The sequence below is a fragment of the Hordeum vulgare genome, chromosome 3H, assembly GCF_904849725.1.
Source record: "Hordeum vulgare subsp. vulgare chromosome 3H, MorexV3_pseudomolecules_assembly, whole genome shotgun sequence".
In the NCBI taxonomy this organism is placed as follows: domain Eukaryota; kingdom Viridiplantae; phylum Streptophyta; class Magnoliopsida; order Poales; family Poaceae; genus Hordeum; species Hordeum vulgare.
The window spans coordinates 471042696-471049317 of record NC_058520.1 but is presented as its reverse complement, the minus strand read 5'-3'; positions in this window follow the sequence as shown (position 1 = coordinate 471049317).

Below are 6622 nucleotides of genomic sequence, written 5' to 3'. Positions count from 1 at the left end.
CCCACCCAGGCGACCTCCTAGCGCGACCTGGGCCCTGGCCGCGCCAGCAGGCCGCCTGGGAGGCCCGTGGCCCTCCTTCGGTGATCCCGAAGCTTCTATTTCGCTGATTTTTTAATATATTTATCTGGCTTCGGAAAATTGGGTAAAAGGCCCTACAAAAAATACATCAGTAGAGAGAAACTCGCACTGGGTGCACTGACTTAGTAGGTTAGTCCAACTATGTGTAAAATTATATAAAAGTGTAGCAAAACATGTAACAATGTCACCCAAAAGATCATGGAACAAGCAGAAATTAGAGATACGTTTGGGACGTATCATCATACATCTTTGAAAGGTAGTAGGTGCATTTCATAATCCAAAAGGCATACATCTATAAGCATAGGTTCCAAAAGGGTAAGTGAAGGTGGTTTTCTCTTGATCAGGTTGTGACACCGGTATTTGAGAAGAACCATAATAATCATCCAGAAAGCAAAAATGGTTGTGCTCTGATAATCTTTCTAACATTTGGTCTATGAAAGGTAAAGGATAATGATCCTTTCTAGTAGCTTTGTTTATTTTTATAAAATCAATCACCATTCTATAGCAAGTCACAATTCTTTGTGGAATTAGTTCATTTTTATCATTAGGAACAACAGTAATACATCCTTTCTCAGGAACACAATGAACGAGGCTTACCCATCTACTATCAGCTATGGGATAAATTATATCTGCTTCCAAAAGCTTTAATATTTCATTTCTTACCACTTCTTTCATTTTGGGATTCTGTCTTGCTTTATTTTATGATTCAGGCAGCATTGATGAGTAATGACGGGTTTAGCATCCGATTCCATAGTAATCTTGTGCTGACAGAGAGTGGGACTAATGCCCTTAAGATCATCAAGAGTATACCCAATAACAGCTTGGTGCTTCCTTAAAGTTTTTAACAATCCTTCTTCTTTATGCTCTTTAAGGTTAACACTGATAATAACATGATATATCTTCTTTTCATCAAGATAAGCATATTTCAAAGTGTCGGGTAATTGATTTAATTCAAACACAGGATCACCCTTGGGTGGAGGAGGACCTCCTAGAGTTTCAACACGCAAGTTGTTTTGAAGGATAGGCTTTTGCTCAAACAACATTGTATCTATTCATTTCTTTCACGCATATTTATACCATTTTAATGGTCTATAAAATACTGTTCTAATGGATCAGTAGGAGGAATGTCAATAGAATCAAGACCAATTAATTCATGTTTACTAGGCAATTCTTTATCATGGGGTTGCCTACTGAACTTAGAGAAAATAAACTCATGAGACATACCACAAAAATTAACACTTACAATTTCCTTTTTGCAATCTATTTGAGCATTGACAGTGTTCAAGAAGGGTCTACCAAATATTATGGGACAAAAATCATCTTGCGGTGAGACAAGTACTACAAAATCAGTAGGGCATTTTACTTTTCCACACAAGACTTCAACATCTCTAACAATCCCAAGTGGTGTGATGGTGTCTATATTGGCAAGTTCAATAATAACATATATGTCTTGTATTTCAACGGGTACTATGTGATGCATAATTTCTTGATATAAGGTAAAAGGAATAGCGCTAACACTATCACCCATATCACATAAACCAAGATAACAATGATCTCCTATTTTGTCCGATATGACATGCATGCTAACAACGGGTCTATTTTTATCTTTAGTATTAGATTTGGCAATTCTAGTAGCTTCATCACAGAAATAAATAACATGCACATCAATATAATCGACCAAGAGATCTTTAACAATAGCAATACTAGGTTCTACCTTGATTTTCTTAGAGGGTTTGGTTGTTCCAACATAAATTTTCTTAACCACAGTTGAAGCTTTAGCATGTTCCTTTATCCTAACACGGTGAGGTTGTTTCTCAATGTAAGCAGTAGGCATAATAGGGTCAACATTGTAAATGATAGTTTCATCCTCAACTTTAATTGGTTCTTCAACTTTTTCTTTAATAGGTGGATGATATTTAAAACATTTCTCTTTAGGGAGGTCAACATGAGTAGCAAAGGTTTCACGCAATGAGGCTACTATCTCAAAGTCAAGTCCATATTTAGTGCTAAAATCATTGAAAGCATCGGTATTTGTCGGGACCCCGATCCTGAGTCATAAGAACCTAGCCTGTAACACATCACATCACTTTGCGGCCTCACGCACGGTAAACTCCACGGCTGCCACCTTACCTTGGCCGGGACCGTTTGCGTCTTTTGGCTCACGTATATGAATATGTTGCTAGCGTTCAAACGAGACAGAACCAGGGTCGACATGACTAGTTATAAACCCAAGCGGTACATCCGTACAGGGACAGGCATACATAACCCAACAAAGCAGGTGTCGATCAGCAACGTGTGTAGACGAGTTGTAGCAAGCTACAACGAGTCCATTACACCGCGTGACATTTCCCCGAGGGGACAGACACAACAACAAAGAAGGATACACGCCGGTCAATCAATGTGTCCAGAGTAGTAGCAAGCTACCAAGGCTCGATAGAAGCACAAAGAGGCATTTCCCTGTAAAGAGTACTACTAAAGGCACACAACTAGGTGTCGAATCCCACACATATAATGCATTTCATAACATACACACAATATGCACGATATGTGTAGATACAACATGGCATCACAACATAACTCTATGACTCAAGCTTTTATTAAGGACTCATAAGAATCAACATAGTATGATATTACAAACAGGGGTCCCGTGACCCAACACTCAAGTCATACAAACATCAAGCGGAAGCACAACATGTCCGAGTACAGACATCTACTAAAAGTGGTTGGAAGAGCCTGAAAAGCTACTACGACCCTACCAAAGGAGCCAGACCTCTGTCTGGGATTCCCAAGCTATTTCGGTCAACATCGAACACATCGCGTAGAACCTTTTAATGAGTCTAAGACTTCTCTGCAAAACATAAATAAAGCAACCGTGAGTACAAAGGTACTCAGCAAGACTTACATCAGAACTATCTACATATGCATCATGTTTCAATGAAAGATTTGTGGGGTTTGATTGAAGCAAGCCAGCTTTGACTCTTGGCTAACCTGTACTACGACTACAAGTTCTTTCTTTGAGGTGGGATAGCGCACACGAGTCCACATATTCACCAATTCAATACACCACTATGGATCCACTCTCGTCTCCCTACGAGAAAGCCTTCCATAGCACTCACACTTATTTTGCATGTTTTAGAGTATCCATTTAAATTGTCTATCTACCACGTAATACTTCCAAGTAGTCCATATCCGAGGATGCGGCTATTCGAATAGATTAGATCACCCTGCAGGGGTATACTTCTTCACACATGCTCTCACCACTTAGCACCATATGCACGTCATGCATCTCGGCAACCTTCAAGCGGAAGCACTAGCGTGGGTGTCGGCCACGACCGTTAACCATGCAGGACCCTAGTCTAGGTTTATCGCCTATTTGAGACTGAACCCACAAGGAAGTCCGGTCGAGGTTTCCTCTACGACCCCAAACGATGTGCGCAGGGTTCCCAAGCCCACCATCCGGGTGCCACTTGGTACACAGTGCCACTGTGTATCTACCGCAGAGAAGCCTACCCCGTCGGGTAGAGCTAAACACGGCCGCCAACACTTTTCCTACAAACACCAGAAACTAATTGCAACTCCCGGACAGGGATCTAGGCAATTAATAAGCCGAGCGGGGTCATATTTCAGGGCCCATTGCATGGTAGTATCTTGTCTTGGATAACATACACAGAACTCAGTTTTTAAGGACGATCCCAATGAGACAACCCACCATGTACTCCTACATGGCCTCTCATCGCTACCTTTACCAAATCGGATTCACACTTTTACTCTCACACTGTAGGACATGAACACGACCATTCCAATTCATCATCCAGATGGATCAGACCCGACACGACTCTAAGCATAGCAGGCATTGTAAACAAGCATGGATGAGTAAGCACAACAAGGCTCAAGCAATTGCTACTCATGCTAAGTGGTTTCAACTATTTACTGTGACAAAATCAGGTCATGGAGAGGAATGGGCTCAACTACCGATAACATGTACAGTTGAATCGTGTTTGTCGTAATGCAGTAAAAGAGAGCAGGAGCGAGAGAGTGGGTTTATATCAATATGCTCAAGGGGGTTTGCTTGCCTGACACGTCTGGAGATAGCAATGAGTCTTCATTAATGTCAATGATCACATCGTCGGAACCATCGTCCAGCGGGAGGGAACAACACCGGCAAACAAGAAAGGAACAACAATTACTTCACGGAAATGCAACACTATGATGCATGATCAGGAAATGGAGATGAAATGTGACAGGGCCAATATAGCTACGATTTTTAGGTTGAAGCTGGGTTTGAATCAGGATTCAAACATGACTTCAACAAGGTATTTTCCAGATACCCTTTTAATTGATTCGACCTGATGCTCAGGTATAACTTGTTTTTAACATGCATGAGGATGGCAATTTGAGGTACTGGTTTTGCTAGCTCAATGTTTGAACATAGTAATTGAAGTGGAATTCAAATAGGAATCAAATTCCAACTCCAAACTATTTATTAAATTTACCCTACTCATCATTTTGCCTACTTGGTGTTGTTAAGTTTCTCAAACCAGCAAGAAAATTCCATAATCAGATTCTTTGGATTTTTTTGATCCTTTTTCATATATAAACTATTTTCATTCTTGTTATATTTTAATTTCTATGATTTTTACAAGTTTTAGCAATTTCCTGGATTTAAATTAAATCAGAAAAGCTATTACTACGTCACTATGATGTCATCACCGCATCAGCAGTCAACAGCGCCTGGGCCAGGTCAAACCTGACCAGTGGGGTCCACTGGTCAGTGACCCAGGGGCTAATCCCGCGCTGACCCGCACTAAGTGAGGTTTGACTCACCAGTGGGGCCCTCTGTCAGTGGCTCTGGGGGGGGGGGGTTAGCGCTGGCTAAAGATTGGCCACGTCGGGCCCCACCGGAGGGTGGTCGCCGGCGACCATAGCCGCGCGGAGGGCTCGCTGGAGTTGTCCTAGAACTCGCATGCAAGGGTCCATTTCTGACGTGCCTTGTGGCTACGAGACGCAGGCGAAGCGGCCGTTCTCGCAGGGGGTAGCAAGAGGGCTAGGGTGGCGAGGAGAGGTGCCGGCGACGAGCGTGCGCGGCGGCCGGAAGTCGGGCTCGTCGGGGAGGAGCTCAGGGGAACGCTGTCGCGTGGGAAAGAGAGGGAAAAGGAGCAGGGGCTCACGGGGGTTCCATTTCTGGCATCGGGGGGGGGGGTCGGAGAGGCCCGGTGGCAGCAGATCGACGGCGGCGGATCTCGGTGACCGGAGATGGGGAAGACGGCGGTGGCAGCTTAATTCAGGGGCTTCGGCTCGATTCTCTTGACGGAGAGGTGCGGCACGTCATGGCGGAGAGGATGGGCAGCTCAGGGAGGCGCTTCTGTGGCCGGAGGGGCGTCGTCGACGGTGAGCTGGCTACGGCGTCAATGGCGATAGGGGAGAGGGAGAGACAGAGAGATGGGGAGAGACCAGGGAGAGAGGAATGAGCTCGAGGGGGGTCTGGGGCATCTCCGGGCAAGGAGATGAGGACGGGGACGAGCAGGAGGTGGCAAGCAGGAGGTGGAGGCTGGCGCACGCGCTGCTGCCATGCAGCTGCTCGGGGAAGACGACGAGCAGGGGGAGGCCCTAGTGGGCTGGGCCGACCAGGAGCGTTAGGTAGGTCTCTCTCTCTTTTCCTTTTTCTGTTTTATTTTCTTTCTAGCATTTGCTTTTAGGTTTTAAAATAAATTGTTTGACCAAAAATAAAACCCTAAAATGTTATTATGTGACAGTGATAATAATATCCAATGCCACATAAAAGTTTCAACATTTTTGAAACTTTTAAATAGAAGGAATCAAAATAATTCCATTCCAATTAGCTATTTGGTCAACTCAAAAATCCTTTTTCAAAAGTTCCCGTGACCTAGAATTTTGGTTTGACAAATTTATTTTATGTCACTATTTTGCCAAGTATTTGGAACATTTTCTTGGTCCCTTTTAAGGTATTAATTTTTATTGCCTTGTTGTCAATTTTTCAAATCATTGGGGTTTTGATCACTTCCTATTTCAAACATCAAAGTTTTTATAATGCATACATGAATGCTTGGCAAACAAATGAAAGCTAGGGCTGTGACAACTCACCCCCACTAAACAAGAATCTCGTCCCGAGATTCAAGCGTAGTCTGGAAGAGGAAGAGGGGACACTAAACTATCACAATCTTCATGATCCATTTGCTCCTCTCGAGGATATTGATTCATTGCGTCATGTTGATCTTGACATCTTTGTCTTTGAGGTCTTCATCTAGCTCGACGACAAAAGAACAGGAAGACTCTACAAGATTCGATCTCCTCAAAGATCGAGCAACTCAAGATCAACTCATAGAATGAGACATGGGAACGTCCCTTGAGCTGAGACACAACACTCATGACACAAACGAGGAATTCAGGCATATGGCAAAGGTTCAATTGGTAGGCAACAAATCCACACTTAAGACAGATGGTGACGAGGTTTTCAAAGTAGCGAGGATTAAATTTCCCTTCATACCATAACGGGGCACCTTAGAAGATGACTCATAGAGGTATT